Genomic DNA, 21,435 nt, shown 5'->3' with positions numbered 1-21,435 from the left:
TTACGTAATCTGCCAATTGTCAGCGGCTCATCCTCTCATTGAATCAAATGTGAAAGACCAGCAGTTGGCCTCCTTTGCAATGCCGTCATGCCCACATGCTAGTATCAGTTCTGTCTTCAAATGAATTTAATCAGGAACCTGCAAAGTGACTTCACACCAATCAAGTCACTTCGTCATACTACACAAGATTCAGAAACAAAAAGCAACTACTGTGTTCCTGACGTAACAATTCACAGGACTCTTCTCACTACCATAATAGGATTGGCAAGGTATCGTTTCATTTCAGTAGGATCAATGATTTCGCACTCAACTTCTGCAAGGCCTCTGCTCCGGACACCCGCTAAGAAGCATCTGATGATTGAACATCAAAATCAGGCCGCTTGCTTGCATATGCTCTTTTGGCTAATTTTATTTCTCACATGCTGGTTGAGTTTTGAGCTATATGTAGAACTATTAAGAAAGTGAAGGCTGACACTTTGTGGAACACCATGCATTTTGTCATTGTGTGAGACTTATGAACAAGGGCAACTTGGTTTAACTGGTGTGTTGGATTTGAAGCTTGCGCCAAAAGCAGAAGACCAACATGTTTCCACTCGGTTTCGAACCGAGGACCTTTCGCGTGTTAGGCGAATGTGATAACCACTACACTATGGAAACAACTGATATGCAATGGCTTCCTTCAGCAAAGGAAATTTTAGGTAATCTGCCAATTGTCAGTGGCTCATCCTCTCATTGAATCAAATGTGAAAAACCAGCAGTTGGCCTCTTTGCAATGCCGTCATGCCCACATGCTACAATCAGTTCTGTCTTCAAACGACATTAATCAGGAACCTGCAAAGTGACTTCACACCAATCAAGTCACTTCGTCATACTTCACAAGATTCAGAAACAGAAAGCAACTGCTGTGTTCCTAACGTAACAATTCCCAGTACTCTTCTCACTACCATGATAGGATTGGCAAGGTATCGTTTCATTTCAGTAGGATCAATGATTTCGCACTCAACTTCTGCCAGGCCTCTGCTCCGGACACCCGCTAAGAAGCATCTGATGATTGAACATCAAAATCAGGCCGCTTGCTTGCATATGCTCTTTTGGCTAATTTTATTTCTCACATGCTGGTTGAGTTTTGAGCTATATGTAGAACTATTAAGAAAGCGAAGGCTGACACTTTGTGGAACACCATGCATTTTGTCATTGTGTGAGACTTATGAACGAGGGCAACTTGGTTTAACTGGTGTGTTAGATTTGAAGCTTGGGCCAAAAGCAGAAGACCAACATGTTTCCACTCGGTTTCGAACCGAGGACCTTTCGCGTGTGAGGCGAACGTGATAACCACTACACTATGGAAACAACTGACATACAATGGCTTCCTTCAGCAAAGGAAATTTTACGTAATCTGCCAATTGTCAGCGGCTCATCCTCTCATTGAATCAAATGTGAAAGACCAGCAGTTGGCCTCCTTTGCAATGCCGTCATGCCCACATGCTAGTATCAGTTCTGTCTTCAAATGAATTTAATCAGGAACCTGCAAAGTGACATCACACCAATCAAGTCACTTCGTCATACTACACAAGATTCAGAAACAAAAAGCAACTACTGTGTTCCTGATGTAACAATTCACAGGACTCTTCTCACTACCATAATAGGATTGGCAAGGTATCGTTTCATTTCAGTAGGATCAATGATTTCGCACTCAACTTCTGCAAGGCCTCTGCTCCGGACACCCGCTAAGAAGCATCTGATGATTGAACATCAAAATCAGGCCCCTTGCTTGCATTTAGTCTTTTGGCTAATTTTATTTCTCACATGCTCTTTGAATTTTGAGGTATACAGTATGTAGAACTATTAAGACAGTGAAGACCGACACTTTGTGTAATGTCATGCATTGTGTCAGTGTGTGAGACTTATGAACAAGGGCAACTTGGTTTCACTGGTGTGTTGGATTTGAAGCTTGGGCCAAAAGCAGAAGACCAACATGTTTCCACTCGGTTTCGAACCGAGGACCTTTCACGTGTGAGGCGAACTTGATAACCACTACACTATGGAAACAACTGACATACAATGGCTTCCTTCAGCAAAGGAAATTTTACGTAATCTGCCAATTGTCAGCTGCTCATCCTCTCATTGAATCAAATGTGAAAGACCAGCAGTTGGCCTCCTTTGCAATGCCGTCATGCCCACATGCTAGTATCAGTTCTGTCTTCAAATGAATTTAATCAGGAACCTGCAAAGTGACATCACACCAATCAAGTCACTTCGTCATACTACACAAGATTCAGAAACAAAAAGCAACTACTGTGTTCCTGATGTAACAATTCACAGGACTCTTCTCACTACCATAATAGGATTGGCAAGGTATCGTTTCATTTCAGTAGGATCAATGATTTCGCACTCAACTTCTGCAAGGCCTCTGCTCCGGACACCCGCTAAGAAGCATCTGATGATTGAACATCAAAATCAGGCCCCTTGCTTGCATTTAGTCTTTTGGCTAATTTTATTTCTCACATGCTCTTTGAATTTTGAGGTATACAGTATGTAGAACTATTAAGACAGTGAAGACCGACACTTTGTGTAATGTCATGCATTGTGTCAGTGTGTGAGACTTATGAACAAGGGCAACTTGGTTTCACTGGTGTGTTGGATTTGATGCTTGTGCCAAAAGCAGAAGACTACCATGTTTCCACTCGGATTCGAGCCGAGGACTTTTCACGTGTAAAGCGAATGTGATAACCACTACACTATGGAAACAACTGACATGCAGTGGCTTCCTTCAGCAAAGGAAATTTTAGGTAATCTGCCAATTGTCAGTGGCTCATCCTCTCATTGAATCAAATGTGAAAAACCAGCAGTTGGCCTCTTTGCAATGCCGTCATGCCCACATGCTACAATCAGTTCTGTCTTCAAACGACATTAATCAGGAACCTGCAAAGTGACTTCACACCAATCAAGTCACTTCGTCATACTTCACAAGATTCAGAAACAGAAAGCAACTGCTGTGTTCCTAACGTAACAATTCCCAGTACTCTTCTCACTACCATGATAGGATTGGCAAGGTATCGTTTCATTTCAGTAGGATCAATGATTTCGCACTCAACTTCTGCCAGGCCTCTGCTCCGGACACCCGCTAAGAAGCATCTGATGATTGAACATCAAAATCAGGCCCCTTGCTTGCATTTAGTCTTTTGGCTAATTTTATTTCTCACATGCTGGTTGAGTTTTGAGCTATATGTAGAACTATTAAGAAAGTGAAGGCTGACACTTTGTGGAACACCATGCATTTTGTCATTGTGTGAGACTTATGAACGAGGGCAACTTGGTTTAACTGGTGTGTTGGATTTGAAGCTTGGGCCAAAAGCAGAAGACCAACATGTTTCCACTCGGTTTCGAACCGAGGACCTTTCGCGTGTGAGGCGAACGTGATAACCACTACACTATGGAAACAACTGACATACAATGGCTTCCTTCAGCAAAGGAAATTTTACGTAATCTGCCAATTGTCAGCGGCTCATCCTCTCATTGAATCAAATGTGAAAGACCAGCAGTTGGCCTCCTTTGCAATGCCGTCATGCCCACATGCTAGTATCAGTTCTGTCTTTAAATGAATTTAATCAGGAACCTGCAAAGTGACATCACACCAATCAAGTCACTTCGTCATACTACACAAGATTCAGAAACAAAAAGCAACTACTGTGTTCCTGATGTAACAATTCACAGGACTCTTCTCACTACCATAATAGGATTGGCAAGGTATCGTTTCATTTCAGTAGGATCAATGATTTCGCACTCAACTTCTGCAAGGCCTCTGCTCCGGACACCCGCTAAGAAGCATCTGATGATTGAACATCAAAATCAGGCCCCTTGCTTGCATTTAGTCTTTTGGCTAATTTTATTTCTCACATGCTCTTTGAATTTTGAGGTATACAGTATGTAGAACTATTAAGACAGTGAAGACCGACACTTTGTGTAATGTCATGCATTGTGTCAGTGTGTGAGACTTATGAACAAGGGCAACTTGGTTTCACTGGTGTGTTGGATTTGATGCTTGTGCCAAAAGCAGAAGACTACCATGTTTCCACTCGGATTCGAGCCGAGGACTTTTCGTGTGTAAGGCGAATGTGATAACCACTACACTATGGAAACAACTGATATGCAGTGGCTTCCTTCAGCAAAGGACATTTTAGGTAATCTGCCAATTGTCAGTGGCTCATCCTCTCATTGAATCAAATGTGAAAAACCAGCAGTTGGCCTCCTTTGCAATGCCGTCATGCCCACATGCTAGTATCAGTTCTGTCTTCAAACGAATTTAATCAGGAACCTGCAAAGTGACTTCACACCAATCAAGTCACTTCGTCATACTACACAAGATTCAGAAACAGAAAGCAACTGCTGTGTTCCTAACGTAACAATTCACAGTACTCTTCTCACTACCATGATAGGATTGGCAAGGTATCGTTTCATTTCAGTAGGATCAATGACTTCGCACTCAACTTCTGCAAGGCCTCTGCTCCGGACACCCGCTAAGAAGCATCTGATGATTGAACATCAAAATCAGGCCGCTTGCTTGCATATGCTCTTTTGGCTAATTTTATTTCTCACATGCTGGTTGAGTTTTGAGCAATATGTAGAACTATTAAGAAAGTGAAGGCTGAATCTTTCTGGAACACCATGCATTTTGTCATTGTGTGAGACTCATGAACGACGGCAACTTGGTTTAACTGGTGTGTTGGATTTGAAGCTTGGGCCAAAAGCAGAAGACCAACATGTTTCCACTCGGTTTCGAACCGAGGACCTTTCGCGTGTGAGGCGAACGTGATAATCACTACACTATGGAAACAACTGATATGCAATGGCTTCCGTCAGCAAAGGAAATTTTAGGTAATCTGCCAATTGTCAGTGGCTCATCCTCTCATTGAATCAAATGTGAAAGACCAGCATTTGGCCTCTTTGCAATGCCGTCATGCCCACATGCTAGTATCAGTTCTGTCTTCAAATGAATTTAATCAGGAACCTGCAAAGTGACTTCACACCAATCAAGTCACTTCGTCATACTACACAAGATTCAGAAACAAAAAGCAACTACTGTGTTCCTGACGTAACAATTCACAGGACTCTTCTCACTACCATAATAGGATTGGCAAGGTATCGTTTCATTTCAGTAGGATCAATGATTTCGCACTCAACTTCTGCAAGGCCTCTGCTCCGGACACCCGCTAAGAAGCATCTGATGATTGAACATCAAAATCAGGCCACTTGCTTGCATATGCTCTTTTGGCTAATTTTATTTCTCACATGCTGGTTGAGTTTTGAGCTATATGTAGAACTATTAAGAAAGTGAAGGCTGACACTTTGTGGAACACCATGCATTTTGTCATTGTGTGAGACTTATGAACAAGGGCAACTTGGTTTAACTGGTGTGTTGGATTTGAAGCTTGGGCCAAAAGCAGAAGACCAACATGTTTCCACTCGGTTTCGAACCGAGGACCTTTCGCGTGTGAGGCGAACGTGATAACCACTACACTATGGAAACAACTGACATGCAATGGCTTCCTTCAGCAAAGGAAATTTTACGTAATCTGACAATTGTCAGCGGCTCATCCTCTCATTGAATCAAATGTGAAATACCAGCAGTTGGCCTCCTTTGCAATGCCGTCATGCCCACATGCTAGTATCAGTTCTGTCTTCAAACGACATTAATCAGGAACCTGCAAAGTGACTTCACACCAATCAAGTCACTTCGTCATACTTCACAAGATTCAGAAACAGAAAGCAACTGCTGTGTTCCTAACGTAACAATTCACAGTACTCTTCTCACTACCATGATAGGATTGGCAAGGTATCGTTTCATTTCAGTAGGATCAATGATTTCGCACTCAACTTCTGCCAGGCCTCTGCTCCGGACACCCGCTAAGAAGCATCTGATGATTGAACATCAAAATCAGGCCGCTTGCTTGCATATGCTCTTTTGGCTAATTTTATTTCTCACATGCTGGTTGAATATTGAGGTATACAGTATGTAGAACTATTAAGACAGTGAAGACCGACACTTTGTGTAATGTCATGCATTGTGTCAGTGTGTGAGACTTATGAACAAGGGCAACTTGGTTTCACTGGTGTGTTGGATTTGATGCTTGTGCCAAAAGCAGAAGACTACCATGTTTCCACTCGGATTCGAGCCGAGGACTTTTCGTGTGTAAGGCGAATGTGATAACCACTACACTATGGAAACAACTGACATGCAGTGGCTTCCTTCAGCAAAGGAAATTTTAGGTAATCTGCCAATTGTCAGTGGCTCATCCTCTCATTGAATCAAATGTGAAAAACCAGCAGTTGGCCTCTTTGCAATGCCGTCATGCCCACATGCTAGTATCAGTTCTGTCTTCAAACGACTTTAATCAGGAACCTGCAAAGTGACTTCACACCAATCAAGTCACTTCGTCATACTTCACAAGATTCAGAAACAGAAAGCAACTGCTGTGTTCCTAACGTAACAATTCACAGTACTCTTCTCACTACCATGATAGGATTGGCAAGGTATCGTTTCATTTCAGTAGGATCAATGATTTCGCACTCAACTTCTGCAAGGCCTCTGCTCCGGACACCCGCTAAGAAGCATCTGATGATTGAACATCAAAATCAGGCCGCTTGCTTGCATTTAGTCTTTTGGCTAATTTTATTTCTCACATGCTGGTTGACTTTTGAGCTATATGTAGAACTATTAAGAAAGTGAAGGCTGACACTTTGTGGAACACCATGCATTTTGTCATTGTGTGAGACTTATGAACGAGGGCATCTTGGTTTAACTGGTGTGTTGGATTTGAAGCTTGGGCCAAAAGCAGAAGACCAACATGTTTCCACTCGGTTTCGAACCGAGGACCTTTCGCGTGTTAGGCGAATGTGATAATCACTGCACTATGGAAACAATTGATATGCAATGGCTTCCTTCAGCAAAGGAAATTTTACGTAATCTGCCAATTGTCAGCGGCTCATCCTCTCATTGAATCAAATGTGAATAACCAGCAGTTGGCCTCTTTGCAATGCCGTCATGCCCACATGCTAGTATCAGTTCTGTCTTCAAACGACATTAATCAGGAACCTGCAAAGTGACTTCACACCAATCAAGTCACTTCGTCATACTTCACAAGATTCAGAAACAGAAAGCAACTGCTGTGTTCCTAACGTAACAATTCACAGGACTCTTCTCACTACCATAATAGGATTGGCAAGGTATCGTTTCATTTCAGTAGGATCAATGATTTCGCACTCAACTTCTGCAAGGCCTCTGCTCCGGACACCCGCTAAGAAGCATCTGATGATTGAACATCAAAATCAGGCCCCTTGCTTGCATTTAGTCTTTTGGCTAATTTTATTTCTCACATGCTGGTTGAATTTTGAGGTATACAGTATGTAGAACTATTAAGACAGTGAAGCCCGACACTTTGTGTAATGTCATGCATTGTGTCAGTGTGTGAGACTTATGAACAAGGGCAACTTGGTTTCACTGGTGTGTTGGATTTGATGCTTGTGCCAAAAGCAGAAGACTGCCATGTTTCCACTCGGATTCGAGCCGAGGACTTTTCGCGTGTAAAGCGAATGTGATAACCACTACACTATGGAAACAACTGACATGCAGTGACTTCCTTCAGCAAAGGACATTTTAGGTAATCTGCCAATTGTCAGTGGCTCATCCTCTCATTGAATCAAATGTGAAAGACCAGCAGTTGGCCTCCTTTGCAATGCCGTCATGCCCACATGCTAGTATCAGTTCTGTCTTCAAACGAATTTAATCAGGAACCTGCAATGTGACTTCACACCAATCAAGTCACTTCGTCATACTACACAAGATTCAGAAACAGAAAGCAACTACTGTGGTCCTAATGTAACAATTCACAGTACTCTTCTCACTACCATGATAGGATTGGCAAGGTATCGTTTCATTTCAGTAGGATCAATGATTTCGCACTCAACTTCTGCCAGGCCTCTGCTCCGGACACCCGCTAAGAAGCATCTGATGATTGAACATCAAAATCAGGCCGCTTGCTTGCATATGCTCTTTTGGCTAATTTTATTTCTCACATGCTGGTTGAGTTTTGAGCTATATGTAGAACTATTAAGAAAGTGAAGGCTGACACTTTGTGGAACACCATGCATTTTGTCATTGTGTGAGACTTATGAACGAGGGCAACTTGGTTTAACTGGTGTGTTGGATTTGAAGCTTGGGCCAAAAGCAGAAGACCAACATGTTTCCACTCGGTTTCGAACCGAGGACCTTTCGCGTGTGAGGCGAACGTGATAACCACTACACTATGGAAACAACTGACATACAATGGCTTCCTTCAGCAAAGGAAATTTTACGTAATCTGCCAATTGTCAGCGGCTCATCCTCTCATTGAATCAAATGTGAAAGACCAGCAGTTGGCCTCCTTTGCAATGCCGTCATGCCCACATGCTAGTATCAGTTCTGTCTTCAAACGAATTTAATCAGGAACCTGCAAAGTGACTTCACACCAATCAAGTCACTTCGTCATGCTACACAAGATTCAGAAACAAAAAGCAACTACTGTGTTCCTGACGTAACAATTCACAGGACTCTTCTCACTACCATAATAGGATTGGCAAGGTATCGTTTCATTTCAGTAGGATCAATGATTTCACACTCAACTTCTGCAAGGCCTCTGCTCTGGACACCCGCTAAGAAGCATCTGATGATTGAACATCAAAATCAGGCCCCTTGCTTGCATTTAGTCTTTTGGCTAATTTTATTTCTCACATGCTGGTTGAGTTTTGAGGTATACAGTATGTAGAACTATTAAGACAGTGAAGACCGACACTTTGTGTAATGTCATGCATTGTGTCAGTGTGTGAGACTTATGAACAAGGGCAACTTGGTTTCACTGGTGTGTTGGATTTGATGCTTGTGCCAAAAGCAGAAGACTACCATGTTTCCACTCGGATTCGAGCCGAGGACTTTTCGCGTGTAAAGCGAATGTGATAACCACTACACTATGGAAACAACTGACATGCAGTGGCTTCCTTCAGCAAAGGACATTTTAGGTAATCTGCCAATTGTCAGTGGCTCATCCTCTCATTGAATCAAATGTGAAAGACCAGCAGTTGGCCTCCTTTGCAATGCCGTCATGCCCACATGCTAGTATCAGTTCTGTCTTCAAACGAATTTAATCAGGAACCTGCAAAGTGACTTCACACCAATCAAGTCACTTCGTCATACTACACAAGATTCAGAAACAAAAAGCAACTACTGTGGTCCTGACGTAACAATTCACAGGACTCTTCTCACTACCATAATAGGATTGGCAAGGTATCGTTTCATTTCAGTAGGATCAATGATTTCGCACTCAACTTCTGCAAGGCCTCTGCTCCGGACACCCGCTAAGAAGCATCTGATGATTGAACATCAAAATCAGGCCGCTTGCTTGCATTTAGTCTTTTGGCTAATTTTATTTCTCACATGCTGGTTGAATTTTGAAGTATACAGTATGTAGAACTATTAAGAAAGTGAAGGCTGACACTTTGTGGAACACCATGCATTTTGTCATTGTGTGAGACTTATGAACAAGGGCAACTTGGTTTAACTGGTATGTTGGATTTGAAGCTTGGGCCAAAAGCAGAAGACCAACATGTTTCCACTCGGTTTCGAACCGAGGACTTTTCGCGTGTTAGGCGAATGTGATAACCACTACACTATGAAAACAACTGATATGCAATGGCTTCCTTCAGCAAAGGAAATTTTAGGTAATCTGCCAATTGTCAGTGGCTCATCCTCTCATTGAATCAAATGTGAAAAACCAGCAGTTGGCCTCTTTGCAATGCCGTCATGCCCACATGCTAGTATCAGTTCTGTCTTCAAACGACATTAATCAGGAACCTGCAAAGTCACTTCACACCAATCAAGTCACTTCGTCATACTTCACAAGATTCAGAAACAGAAAGCAACTGCTGTGTTCCTAATGTAACAATTCACAGTACTCTTCTCACTACCATGATAGGATTGGCAAGGTATCGTTTCATTTCAGTAGGATCAATGATTTCGCACTCAACTTCTGCCAGGCCTCTGCTCCGGACACCCGCTAAGAAGCATCTGATGATTGAACATCAAAATCAGGCCGCTTGCTTGCATATGCTCTTTTGGCTAATTTTATTTCTCACATGCTGGTTGAGTTTTGAGCTATATGTAGAACTATTAAGAAAGTGAAGGCTGACACTTTGTGGAACACCATGCATTTTGTCATTGTGTGAGACTTATGAACGAGGGCAACTTGGTTTAACTGGTGTGTTGGATTTGAAGCTTGGGCCAAAAGCAAAAGACCAACATGTTTCCACTCGGTTTCGAACCGAGGACCTTTCGCGTGTGAGGCGAACGTGATAACCACTACACTATGGAAACAACTGACATACAATGGCTTCCTTCAGCAAAGGAAATTTTACGTAATCTGCCAATTGTCAGCGGCTCATCCTCTCATTGAATCAAATGTGAAAGACCAGCAGTTGGCCTCCTTTGCAATGCCGTCATGCCCACATGCTAGTATCAGTTCTGTCTTCAAACGAATTTAATCAGGAACCTGCAAAGTGACTTCACACCAATCAAGTCACTTCGTCATACTACACAAGATTCAGAAACAAAAAGCAACTACTGTGTTCCTGACGTAACAATTCACAGGACTCTTCTCACTACCATAATAGGATTGGCAAGGTATCGTTTCATTTCAGTAGGATCAATGATTTCGCACTCAACTTCTGCAAGGCCTCTGCTCTAGACACCCGCTAAGAAGCATCTGATGATTGAACATCAAAATCAGGCCCCTTGCTTGCATTTAGTCTTTTGGCTAATTTTATTTCTCACATGCTGGTTGAATTTTGAGGTATACAGTATGTAGAACTATTAAGACAGTGATGACCGACACTTTGTGTAATGTCATGCATTGTGTCAGTGTGTGAGACTTATGAACAAGGGCAACTTGGTTTCACTGGTGTGTTGGATTTGATGCTTGTGCCAAAAGCAGAAGACTACCATGTTTCCACTCGGATTCGAGCCGAGGACTTTTCGCGTGTAAAGCGAATGTGATAACCACTACACTATGGAAACAACTGACATGCAGTGGCTTCCTTCAGCAAAGGACATTTTAGGTAATCTGCCAATTGTCAGTGGCTCATCCACTCATTGAATCAAATGTGAAAGACCAGCAGTTGGCCTCCTTTGCAATGCCGTCATGCCCACATGCTAGTATCAGTTCTGTCTTCAAACGAATTTAATCAGGAACCTGCAAAGTGACTTCACACCAATCAAGTCACTTCGTCATACTACACAAGATTCAGAAACAAAAAGCAACTACTGTGGTCCTGACGTAACAATTCACAGGACTCTTCTCACTACCATAATAGGATTGGCAAGGTATCGTTTCATTTCAGTAGGATCAATGATTTCGCACTCAACTTCTGCAAGGCCTCTGCTCCGGACACCCGCTAAGAAGCATCTGATGATTGAACATCAAAATCAGGCCGCTTGCTTGCATTTAGTCTTTTGGCTAATTTTATTTCTCACATGCTGGTTGAATTTTGAAGTATACAGTATGTAGAACTATTAAGAAAGTGAAGGCTGACACTTTGTGGAACACCATGCATTTTGTCATTGTGTGAGACTTATGAACGAGGGCAACTTGGTTTAACTGGTGTGTTGGATTTGAAGCTTGGGCCAAAAGCAGAAGACCAACATGTTTCCACTCGGTTTCGAACCGAGGACCTTTCGCGTGTGAGGTGAACGTGATAACCACTACACTATGGAAACAACTGACATGCAATGGCTTCCTTCAGCAAAGGAAATTTTACGTAATCTGCCAATTGTCAGCGGCTCATCCTCTCATTGAATCAAATGTGAAAGACCAGCAGTTGGCCTCCTTTGCAATGCCGTCATGCCCACATGCTAGTATCAGTTCTGTCTTCAAATGAATTTAATCAGGAACCTGCAAAGTGACTTCACACCAATCAAGTCACTTCGTCATACTACACAAGATTCAGAAACAAAAAGCAACTACTGTGTTCCTGACGTAACAATTCACAGGACTCTTCTCACTACCATAATAGGATTGGCAAGGTATCGTTTCATTTCAGTAGGATCAATGATTTCGCACTCAACTTCTGCAAGGCCTCTGCTCCGGACACCCGCTAAGAAGCATCTGATGATTGAACATCAAAATCAGGCCGCTTGCTTGCATATGCTCTTTTGGCTAATTTTATTTCTCACATGCTGGTTGAGTTTTGAGCTATATGTAGAACTATTAAGAAAGTGAAGGCTGACACTTTGTGGAACACCATGCATTTTGTCATTGTGTGAGACTTATGAACAAGGGCAACTTGGTTTAACTGGTGTGTTGGATTTGAAGCTTGGGCCAAAAGCAGAAGACCAACATGTTTCCACTCGGTTTCGAACCGAGGACCTTTCGCGTGTTAGGCGAATGTGATAACCACTACACTATGAAAACAACTGATATGCAATGGCTTCCTTCAGCAAAGGAAATTTTAGGTAATCTGCCTATTGTCAGTGGCTCATCCTCTCATTGAATCAAATGTGAAAAACCAGCAGTTGGCCTCTTTGCAATGCCGTCATGCCCACATGCTAGTATCAGTTCTGTCTTCAAACGACATTAATCAGGAACCTGCAAAGTGACTTCACACCAATCAAGTCACTTCGTCATACTTCACAAGATTCAGAAACAGAAAGCAACTGCTGTGTTCCTAATGTAACAATTCACAGTACTCTTCTCACTACCATGATAGGATTGGCAAGGTATCGTTTCATTTCAGTAGGATCAATGATTTCGCACTCAACTTCTGCCAGGCCTCTGCTCCGGACACCCGCTAAGAAGCATCTGATGATTGAACATCAAAATCAGGCCGCTTGCTTGCATATGCTCTTTTGGCTAATTTTATTTCTCACATGCTGGTTGAGTTTTGAGCTATATGTAGAACTATTAAGAAAGTGAAGGCTGACACTTTGTGGAACACCATGCATTTTGTCATTGTGTGAGACTTATGAACGAGGGCAACTTGGTTTAACTGGTGTGTTGGATTTGAAGCTTGGGCCAAAAGCAGAAGACCAACATGTTTCCACTCGGTTTCGAACCGAGGACCTTTCGCGTGTGAGGCGAACGTGATAACCACTACACTATGGAAACAACTGACATACAATGGCTTCCTTCAGCAAAGGAAATTTTAGGTAATCTGCCAATTGTCAGTGGCTCATCCTCTCATTGAATCAAATGTGAAAGACCAGCATTTGGCCTCTTTGCAATGCCGTCATGCCCACATGCTAGTATCAGTTCTGTCTTCAAATGAATTTAATCAGGAACCTGCAAAGTGACTTCACACCAATCAAGTCACTTCGTCATACTACACAAGATTCAGAAACAAAAAGCAACTACTGTGTTCCTGACGTAACAATTCACAGGACTCTTCTCACTACCATAATAGGATTGGCAAGGTATCGTTTCATTTCAGTAGGATCAATGATTTCGCACTCAACTTCTGCAAGGCCTCTGCTCCGGACACCCGCTAAGAAGCATCTGATGATTGAACATCAAAATCAGGCCGCTTGCTTGCATATGCTCTTTTGGCTAATTTTATTTCTCACATGCTGGTTGAGTTTTGAGCTATATGTAGAACTATTAAGAAAGTGAAGGCTGACACTTTGTGGAACACCATGCATTTTGTCATTGTGTGAGACTTATGAACAAGGGCAACTTGGTTTAACTGGTGTGTTGGATTTGAAGCTTGGGCCAAAAGCAGAAGACCAACATGTTTCCACTCGGTTTCGAACCGAGGACCTTTCGCGTGTGAGGCGAACGTGATAACCACTACACTATGGAAACATCTGACGTATAATGGCTTCCTTCAGCAATGGAAATTTTACGTAATCTGCCAATTGTCAGCGGCTCATCCTCTCATTGAATCAAATGTGAAAGACCAGCAGTTGGCCTCCTTTGCAATGCCGTCATGCCCACATGCTAGTATCAGTTCTGTCTTCAAACGAATTTAATCAGGAACCTGCAAAGTGACTTCACACCAATCAAGTCACTTCGTCATACTACACAAGATTCAGAATCAAAAAGCAACTACTGTGTTCCTGACGTAACAATTCACAGGACTCTTCTCACTACCATAATAGGATTGGCAAGGTATCGTTTCATTTCAGTAGGATCAATGATTTCGCACTCAACTTCTGCAAGGCCTCTGCTCCGGACACCCGCTAAGAAGCATCTGATGATTGAACATCAAAATCAGGCCGCTTGCTTGCATTTAGTCTTTTGGCTAATTTTATTTCTCACATGCTGGTTGAATTTTGAAGTATGCGGTATGTAGAACTATTAAGAAAGTGAAGGCTGACACTTTGTGGAACACCATGCATTTTGTCATTGTGTGAGACTTATGAACGAGGGCAACTTGGTTTAACTGGTGTGTTGGATTTGAAGCTTGGGCCAAAAGCAGAAGACCAACATGTTTCCACTCGGTTTCGAACCGAGGACCTTTCGCGTGTTAGGCGAATGTGATAACCACTACACTATGGAAACAACTGATATGCAATGGCTTCCTTCAGCAAAGGAAATTTTAGGTAATCTGCCAATTGTCAGTGGCTCATCCTCTCATTGAATCAAATGTGAAAAACCAGCAGTTGGCCTCTTTGCAATGCCGTCATGCCCACATGCTAGTATCAGTTCTGTCTTCAAACGACATTAATCAGGAACCTGCAAAGTGACTTCACACCAATCAAGTCACTTCGTCATACTTAACAAGATTCAGAAACAGAAAGCAACTGCTGTGTTCCTAACGTAACAATTCACAGTACTCTTCTCACTACCATGATAGGATTGGCAAGGTATCGTTTCATTTCAGTAGGATCAATGATTTCGCACTCAACTTCTGCCAGGCCTCTGCTCCGGACACCCGCTAAGAAGCATCTGATGATTGAACATCAAAATCAGGCCGCTTGCTTGCATATGCTCTTTTGGCTAATTTTATTTCTCACATGCTGGTTGAGTTTTGAGCTATATGTAGAACTATTAAGAAAGTGAAGGCTGACACTTTGTGGAACACCATGCATTTTGTCATTGTGTGAGACTTATGAACAAGGGCAACTTGGTTTAACTGGTGTGTTGGATTTGAAGCTTGGGCCAAAAGCAGAAGACCAACATGTTTCCACTCGGTTTCGAACCGAGGACCTTTCGCGTGTTAGGCGAATGTGATAACCACTACACTATGGAAACAACTGATATGCAACGGCTTCCTTCAGCAATGGAAATTTTAGGTAATCTGCCAATTGTCAGTGGCTCATCCTCTCATTGAATCAAATGTGAAAAACCAGCAGTTGGCCTCTTTGCAATGCCGTCATGCCCACATGCTAGTATCAGTTCTGTCTTCAAACGACATTAATCAGGAACCTGCAAAGTGACTTCACACCAATCAAGTCACTTCGTCATACTTCACAAGATTCAGAAACAGAAAGCAACTGCTGTGTTCCTAACGTAACAATTCACAGTACTCTTCTCACTACCATGATAGGATTGGCAAGGTATCGTTTCATTTCAGTAGGATCAATGATTTCGCACTCAACTTCTGCCAGGCCTCTGCTCCGGACACCCGCTAAGAAGCATCTGATGATTGAACATCAAAATCAGGCCGCTTGCTTGCATATGCTCTTTTGGCTAATTTTATTTCTCACATGCTGGTTGAGTTTTGAGCTATATGTAGAACTATTAAGAAAGTGAAGGCTGACACTTTGTGGAACACCATGCTTTTTGTCATTGTGTGAGACTTATGAACGAGGGCAACTTGGTTTAACTGGTGTGTTGGATTTGAAGCTTGGGCCAAAAGCAGAAGACCAACATGTTTCCACTCGGTTTCGAACCGAGGACCTTTCGCGTGTGAGGCGAACGTGATAACCACTACACTATGGAAACAACTGACATACAATGGCTTCCTTCAGCAAAGGAAATTTTACGTAATCTGCCAATTGTCAGCGGCTCATCCTCTCATTGAATCAAATGTGAAAGACCAGCAGTTGGCCTCCTTTGCAATGCCGTCATGCCCACATGCTAGTATCAGTTCTGTCTTCAAACGAATTTAATCAGGAACATGCAAAGTGACTTCACACCAATCAAGTCACTTCGTCATACTACACAAGATTCAGAAACAAAAAGCAACTACTGTGTTCCTGACGTAACAATTCACAGGACTCTTCTCACTGCCATAATAGGATTGGCAAGGTATCGTTTCATTTCAGTAGGATCAATGATTTCGCACTCAACTTCTGCAAGGCCTCTGCTCCGGACACCCGCTAAGAAGCATCTGATGATTGAACATCAAAATCAGGCCCCTTGCTTGCATTTAGTCTTTTGGCTAATTTTATTTCTCACATGCTGGTTGAGTTTTGAGCTATATGTAGAACTATTAAGAAAGTGAAGGCTGACACTTTGTGGAACACCATGCATTTTGTCATTGTGTGAGACTTATGAACGAGGGCAACTTGGTTTAACTGGTGTGTTGGATTTGAAGCTTGGGCCAAAAGCAGAAGACCAACATGTTTCCACTCGGTTTCGAAACGAGGACCTTTCGCGTGTTAGGCGAACGTGATAACCACTACACTATGGAAACAACTGACATACAATGGCTTCCTTCAGCAAAGGAAATTTTACGTAATCTGCCAATTGTCAGCGGCTCATCCTCTCATTGAATCAAATGTGAAAGACCAGCAGTTGGCCTCCTTTGCAATGCCGTCATGCCCACATGCTAGTATCAGTTCTGTCTTCAAACGAATTTAATCAGGAACATGCAAAGTGACTTCACACCAATCAAGTCACTTCGTCATACTACACAAGATTCAGAAACAAAAAGCAACTACTGTGTTCCTGACGTAACAATTCACAGGACTCTTCTCACTGCCATAATAGGATTGGCAAGGTATCGTTTCATTTCAGTAGGATCAATGATTTCGCACTCAACTTCTGCAAGGCCTCTGCTCCGGACACCCGCTAAGAAGCATCTGATGATTGAACATCAAAATCAGGCCCCTTGCTTGCATTTAGTCTTTTGGCTAATTTTATTTCTCACATGCTGGTTGAGTTTTGAGCTATATGTAGAACTATTAAGAAAGTGAAGGCTGACACTTTGTGGAACACCATGCATTTTGTCATTGTGTGAGACTTATGAACGAGGGCAACTTGGTTTAACTGGTGTGTTGGATTTGAAGCTTGGGCCAAAAGCAGAAGACCAACATGTTTCCACTCGGTTTCGAACCGAGGACCTTTCGCGTGTGAGGCGAACGTGATAACCACTACACTATGGAAACAACTGACATACAATGGCTTCCTTCAGCAAAGGAAATTTTACGTAATCTGCCAATTGTCAGCGGCTCATCCTCTCATTGAATCAAATGTGAAAGACCAGCAGTTGGCCTCCTTTGCAATGCCGTCATGCCCACATGCTAGTATCAGTTCTGTCTTCAAACGAATTTAATCAGGAACCTGCAAAGTGACTTCACACCAATCAAGTCACTTCGTCATGCTACACAAGATTCAGAAACAAAAAGCAACTACTGTGTTCCTGACGTAACAATTCACAGGACTCTTCTCACTACCATAATAGGATTGGCAAGGTATCGTTTCATTTCAGTAGGATCAATGATTTCACACTCAACTTCTGCAAGGCCTCTGCTCTGGACACCCGCTAAGAAGCATCTGATGATTGAACATCAAAATCAGGCCCCTTGCTTGCATTTAGTCTTTTGGCTAATTTTATTTCTCACATGCTGGTTGAGTTTTGAGGTATACAGTATGTAGAACTATTAAGACAGTGAAGACCGACACTTTGTGTAATGTCATGCATTGTGTCAGTGTGTGAGACTTATGAACAAGGGCAACTTGGTTTCACTGGTGTGTTGGATTTGATGCTTGTGCCAAAAGCAGAAGACTACCATGTTTCCACTCGGATTCGAGCCGAGGACTTTTCGCGTGTAAAGCGAATGTGATAACCACTACACTATGGAAACAACTGACATGCAGTGGCTTCCTTCAGCAAAGGACATTTTAGGTAATCTGCCAATTGTCAGTGGCTCATCCACTCATTGAATCAAATGTGAAAGACCAGCAGTTGGCCTCCTTTGCAATGCCGTCATGCCCACATGCTAGTATCAGTTCTGTCTTCAAACGAATTTAATCAGGAACCTGCAAAGTGACTTCACACCAATCAAGTCACTTCGTCATACTACACAAGATTCAGAAACAAAAAGCAACTACTGTGGTCCTGACGTAACAATTCACAGGACTCTTCTCACTACCATAATAGGATTGGCAAGGTATCGTTTCATTTCAGTAGGATCAATGATTTCGCACTCAACTTCTGCAAGGCCTCTGCTCCGGACACCCGCTAAGAAGCATCTGATGATTGAACATCAAAATCAGGCCGCTTGCTTGCATTTAGTCTTTTGGCTAATTTTATTTCTCACATGCTGGTTGAATTTTGAAGTATACAGTATGTAGAACTATTAAGAAAGTGAAGGCTGACACTTTGTGGAACACCATGCATTTTGTCATTGTGTGAGACTTATGAACGAGGGCAACTTGGTTTAACTGGTGTGTTGGATTTGAAGCTTGGGCCAAAAGCAGAAGACCAACATGTTTCCACTCGGTTTCGAACCGAGGACCTTTCGCGTGTGAGGTGAACGTGATAACCACTACACTATGGAAACAACTGACATGCAATGGCTTCCTTCAGCAAAGGAAATTTTACGTAATCTGCCAATTGTCAGCGGCTCATCCTCTCATTGAATCAAATGTGAAAGACCAGCAGTTGGCCTCCTTTGCAATGCCGTCATGCCCACATGCTAGTATCAGTTCTGTCTTCAAATGAATTTAATCAGGAACCTGCAAAGTGACTTCACACCAATCAAGTCACTTCGTCATACTACACAAGATTCAGAAACAAAAAGCAACTACTGTGTTCCTGACGTAACAATTCACAGGACTCTTCTCACTACCATAATAGGATTGGCAAGGTATCGTTTCATTTCAGTAGGATCAATGATTTCGCTCTCAACTTCTGCAAGGCCTCTGCTCCGGACACCCGCTAAGAAGCATCTGATGATTGAACATCAAAATCAGGCCGCTTGCTTGCATATGCTCTTTTGGCTAATTTTATTTCTCACATGCTGGTTGAGTTTTGAGCTATATGTAGAACTATTAAGAAAGTGAAGGCTGACACTTTGTGGAACACCATGCATTTTGTCATTGTGTGAGACTTATGAACAAGGGCAACTTGGTTTAACTGGTGTGTTGGATTTGAAGCTTGGGCCAAAAGCAGAAGACCAACATGTTTCCACTCGGTTTCGAACCGAGGACCTTTCGCGTGTTAGGCGAATGTGATAACCACTACACTATGAAAACAACTGATATGCAATGGCTTCCTTCAGCAAAGGAAATTTTAGGTAATCTGCCAATTGTCAGTGGCTCATCCTCTCATTGAATCAAATGTGAAAAACCAGCAGTTGGCCTCTTTGCAATGCCGTCATGCCCACATGCTAGTATCAGTTCTGTCTTCAAACGACATTAATCAGGAACCTGCAAAGTGACTTCACACCAATCAAGTCACTTCGTCATACTTCACAAGATTCAGAAACAGAAAGCAACTGCTGTGTTCCTAATGTAACAATTCACAGTACTCTTCTCACTACCATGATAGGATTGGCAAGGTATCGTTTCATTTCAGTAGGATCAATGATTTCGCACTCAACTTCTGCCAGGCCTCTGCTCCGGACACCCGCTAAGAAGCATCTGATGATTGAACATCAAAATCAGGCCGCTTGCTTGCATATGCTCTTTTGGCTAATTTTATTTCTCACATGCTGGTTGAGTTTTGAGCTATATGTAGAACTATTAAGAAAGTGAAGGCTGACACTTTGTGGAACACCATGCATTTTGTCATTGTGTGAGACTTATGAACGAGGGCAACTTGGTTTAACTGGTGTGTTGGATTTGAAGCTTGGGCCAAAAGCAGAAGACCAACATGTTTCCACTCGGTTTCGAACCGAGGACCTTTCGCGTGTGAGGCGAACGTGATAACCACTACACTATGGAAACAACTGACATACAATGGCTTCCTTCAGCAAAGGAAATTTTAGGTAATCTGCCAATTGTCAGTGGCTCATCCTCTCATTGAATCAAATGTGAAAGACCAGCATTTGGCCTCTTTGCAATGCCGTCATGCCCACATGCTAGTATCAGTTCTGTCTTCAAATGAATTTAATCAGGAACCTGCAAAGTGACTTCACACCAATCAAGTCACTTCGTCATACTACACAAGATTCAGAAACAAAAAGCAACTACTGTGTTCCTGACGTAACAATTCACAGGACTCTTCTCACTACCATAATAGGATTGGCAAGGTATCGTTTCATTTCAGTAGGATCAATGATTTCGCACTCAACTTCTGCAAGGCCTCTGCTCCGGACACCCGCTAAGAAGCATCTGATGATTGAACATCAAAATCAGGCCGCTTGCTTGCATATGCTCTTTTGGCTAATTTTATTTCTCACATGCTGGTTGAATTTTGAAGTATGCAGTATGTAGAACTATTAAGAAAGTGAAGGCTGACACTTTGTGGAACACCATGCATTTTGTCATTGTGTGAGACTTATGAACAAGGGCAACTTGGTTTAACTGGTGTGTTGGATTTGAAGCTTGGGCCAAAAGCAGAAGACCAACATGTTTCCACTCGGTTTCGAACCGAGGACCTTTCGCGTGTTAGGCGAATGTGATAACCACTACACTATGGAAACAACTGATATGCAATGGCTTCCTTCAGCAAAGGAAATTTTAGGTAATCTGCCAATTGTCAGTGGCTCATCCTCTCATTGAATCAAATGTGAAAAACCAGCAGTTGGCCTCTTTGCAATGCCGTCATGCCCACATGCTAGTATCAGTTCTGTCTTCAAACGACATTAATCAGGAACCTGCAAAGTGACTTCACACCAATCAAGTCACTTCGTCATACTACACAAGATTCAGAAACAAAAAGCAACTACTGTGTTCCTGACGTAACAATTCACAGGACTCTTCTCACTACCATAATAGGATTGGCAAGGTATCGTTTCATTTCAGTAGGATCAATGATTTCGCACTCAACTTCTGCAAGGCCTCTGCTCCGGACACCCGCTAAGAAGCATCTGATGATTGAACATCAAAATCAGGCCGCTTGCTTGCATTTAGTCTTTTGGCTAATTTTATTTCTCACATGCTGGTTGAATTTTGAAGTATGCAGTATGTAGAACTATTAAGAAAGTGAAGGCTGACACTTTGTGGAACACCATGCATTTTCTCATTGTGTGAGACTTATGAACAAGGGCAACTTGGTTTAACTGGTGTGTTGGATTTGAAG

General features: G+C 42.5%; 30 non-coding genes across 30 annotated transcripts; all 30 read right to left on the bottom strand.

The window, feature by feature from the left end:
* Positions 1 to 584: 584 nt before the first annotated feature.
* trnav-aac (transfer RNA valine (anticodon AAC)) lies at positions 585 to 657 on the bottom strand. The gene has a single exon. It is a non-coding gene; the product is annotated as a tRNA-Val (tRNA).
* A 620-nt stretch (positions 658 to 1,277) lies between these two features.
* On the bottom strand, positions 1,278 to 1,350 carry trnav-cac (transfer RNA valine (anticodon CAC)). The gene has a single exon. It is a non-coding gene; the product is annotated as a tRNA-Val (tRNA).
* A 626-nt stretch (positions 1,351 to 1,976) lies between these two features.
* Positions 1,977 to 2,049, bottom strand: trnav-cac (transfer RNA valine (anticodon CAC)). The gene has a single exon. It is a non-coding gene; the product is annotated as a tRNA-Val (tRNA).
* Positions 2,050 to 2,675: 626 nt separating this feature from the next.
* On the bottom strand, positions 2,676 to 2,748 carry trnav-uac (transfer RNA valine (anticodon UAC)). The gene has a single exon. It is a non-coding gene; the product is annotated as a tRNA-Val (tRNA).
* Positions 2,749 to 3,368: 620 nt separating this feature from the next.
* trnav-cac (transfer RNA valine (anticodon CAC)) lies at positions 3,369 to 3,441 on the bottom strand. The gene has a single exon. It is a non-coding gene; the product is annotated as a tRNA-Val (tRNA).
* Positions 3,442 to 4,067: 626 nt separating this feature from the next.
* trnav-uac (transfer RNA valine (anticodon UAC)) lies at positions 4,068 to 4,140 on the bottom strand. The gene has a single exon. It is a non-coding gene; the product is annotated as a tRNA-Val (tRNA).
* A 621-nt stretch (positions 4,141 to 4,761) lies between these two features.
* On the bottom strand, positions 4,762 to 4,834 carry trnav-cac (transfer RNA valine (anticodon CAC)). Its single transcript has one exon. It is a non-coding gene; the product is annotated as a tRNA-Val (tRNA).
* A 620-nt stretch (positions 4,835 to 5,454) lies between these two features.
* trnav-cac (transfer RNA valine (anticodon CAC)) lies at positions 5,455 to 5,527 on the bottom strand. Its single transcript has one exon. It is a non-coding gene; the product is annotated as a tRNA-Val (tRNA).
* A 626-nt stretch (positions 5,528 to 6,153) lies between these two features.
* Positions 6,154 to 6,226, bottom strand: trnav-uac (transfer RNA valine (anticodon UAC)). The gene has a single exon. It is a non-coding gene; the product is annotated as a tRNA-Val (tRNA).
* A 620-nt stretch (positions 6,227 to 6,846) lies between these two features.
* trnav-aac (transfer RNA valine (anticodon AAC)) lies at positions 6,847 to 6,919 on the bottom strand. Its single transcript has one exon. It is a non-coding gene; the product is annotated as a tRNA-Val (tRNA).
* Positions 6,920 to 7,544: 625 nt separating this feature from the next.
* trnav-uac (transfer RNA valine (anticodon UAC)) lies at positions 7,545 to 7,617 on the bottom strand. Its single transcript has one exon. It is a non-coding gene; the product is annotated as a tRNA-Val (tRNA).
* A 621-nt stretch (positions 7,618 to 8,238) lies between these two features.
* On the bottom strand, positions 8,239 to 8,311 carry trnav-cac (transfer RNA valine (anticodon CAC)). Its single transcript has one exon. It is a non-coding gene; the product is annotated as a tRNA-Val (tRNA).
* A 626-nt stretch (positions 8,312 to 8,937) lies between these two features.
* Positions 8,938 to 9,010, bottom strand: trnav-uac (transfer RNA valine (anticodon UAC)). Its single transcript has one exon. It is a non-coding gene; the product is annotated as a tRNA-Val (tRNA).
* Positions 9,011 to 9,636: 626 nt separating this feature from the next.
* trnav-aac (transfer RNA valine (anticodon AAC)) lies at positions 9,637 to 9,709 on the bottom strand. Its single transcript has one exon. It is a non-coding gene; the product is annotated as a tRNA-Val (tRNA).
* A 620-nt stretch (positions 9,710 to 10,329) lies between these two features.
* On the bottom strand, positions 10,330 to 10,402 carry trnav-cac (transfer RNA valine (anticodon CAC)). The gene has a single exon. It is a non-coding gene; the product is annotated as a tRNA-Val (tRNA).
* A 626-nt stretch (positions 10,403 to 11,028) lies between these two features.
* trnav-uac (transfer RNA valine (anticodon UAC)) lies at positions 11,029 to 11,101 on the bottom strand. Its single transcript has one exon. It is a non-coding gene; the product is annotated as a tRNA-Val (tRNA).
* Positions 11,102 to 11,727: 626 nt separating this feature from the next.
* trnav-cac (transfer RNA valine (anticodon CAC)) lies at positions 11,728 to 11,800 on the bottom strand. The gene has a single exon. It is a non-coding gene; the product is annotated as a tRNA-Val (tRNA).
* A 621-nt stretch (positions 11,801 to 12,421) lies between these two features.
* trnav-aac (transfer RNA valine (anticodon AAC)) lies at positions 12,422 to 12,494 on the bottom strand. The gene has a single exon. It is a non-coding gene; the product is annotated as a tRNA-Val (tRNA).
* A 620-nt stretch (positions 12,495 to 13,114) lies between these two features.
* On the bottom strand, positions 13,115 to 13,187 carry trnav-cac (transfer RNA valine (anticodon CAC)). The gene has a single exon. It is a non-coding gene; the product is annotated as a tRNA-Val (tRNA).
* A 620-nt stretch (positions 13,188 to 13,807) lies between these two features.
* On the bottom strand, positions 13,808 to 13,880 carry trnav-cac (transfer RNA valine (anticodon CAC)). Its single transcript has one exon. It is a non-coding gene; the product is annotated as a tRNA-Val (tRNA).
* Positions 13,881 to 14,506: 626 nt separating this feature from the next.
* trnav-aac (transfer RNA valine (anticodon AAC)) lies at positions 14,507 to 14,579 on the bottom strand. Its single transcript has one exon. It is a non-coding gene; the product is annotated as a tRNA-Val (tRNA).
* Positions 14,580 to 15,199: 620 nt separating this feature from the next.
* Positions 15,200 to 15,272, bottom strand: trnav-aac (transfer RNA valine (anticodon AAC)). Its single transcript has one exon. It is a non-coding gene; the product is annotated as a tRNA-Val (tRNA).
* Positions 15,273 to 15,892: 620 nt separating this feature from the next.
* Positions 15,893 to 15,965, bottom strand: trnav-cac (transfer RNA valine (anticodon CAC)). The gene has a single exon. It is a non-coding gene; the product is annotated as a tRNA-Val (tRNA).
* Positions 15,966 to 16,586: 621 nt separating this feature from the next.
* Positions 16,587 to 16,659, bottom strand: trnav-aac (transfer RNA valine (anticodon AAC)). The gene has a single exon. It is a non-coding gene; the product is annotated as a tRNA-Val (tRNA).
* A 621-nt stretch (positions 16,660 to 17,280) lies between these two features.
* trnav-cac (transfer RNA valine (anticodon CAC)) lies at positions 17,281 to 17,353 on the bottom strand. The gene has a single exon. It is a non-coding gene; the product is annotated as a tRNA-Val (tRNA).
* A 626-nt stretch (positions 17,354 to 17,979) lies between these two features.
* On the bottom strand, positions 17,980 to 18,052 carry trnav-uac (transfer RNA valine (anticodon UAC)). The gene has a single exon. It is a non-coding gene; the product is annotated as a tRNA-Val (tRNA).
* Positions 18,053 to 18,678: 626 nt separating this feature from the next.
* On the bottom strand, positions 18,679 to 18,751 carry trnav-cac (transfer RNA valine (anticodon CAC)). Its single transcript has one exon. It is a non-coding gene; the product is annotated as a tRNA-Val (tRNA).
* A 621-nt stretch (positions 18,752 to 19,372) lies between these two features.
* Positions 19,373 to 19,445, bottom strand: trnav-aac (transfer RNA valine (anticodon AAC)). Its single transcript has one exon. It is a non-coding gene; the product is annotated as a tRNA-Val (tRNA).
* A 620-nt stretch (positions 19,446 to 20,065) lies between these two features.
* On the bottom strand, positions 20,066 to 20,138 carry trnav-cac (transfer RNA valine (anticodon CAC)). The gene has a single exon. It is a non-coding gene; the product is annotated as a tRNA-Val (tRNA).
* A 625-nt stretch (positions 20,139 to 20,763) lies between these two features.
* On the bottom strand, positions 20,764 to 20,836 carry trnav-aac (transfer RNA valine (anticodon AAC)). The gene has a single exon. It is a non-coding gene; the product is annotated as a tRNA-Val (tRNA).
* Positions 20,837 to 21,435: the final 599 nt, after the last annotated feature.

This window comes from Paramormyrops kingsleyae, chromosome 1 (genome assembly GCF_048594095.1).
Source record: "Paramormyrops kingsleyae isolate MSU_618 chromosome 1, PKINGS_0.4, whole genome shotgun sequence".
NCBI classification, from domain to species: domain Eukaryota; kingdom Metazoa; phylum Chordata; class Actinopteri; order Osteoglossiformes; family Mormyridae; genus Paramormyrops; species Paramormyrops kingsleyae.
The sequence above is the reverse complement of the archived record's forward strand: the minus strand, read 5'-3'. Positions and strand labels throughout refer to the sequence as shown.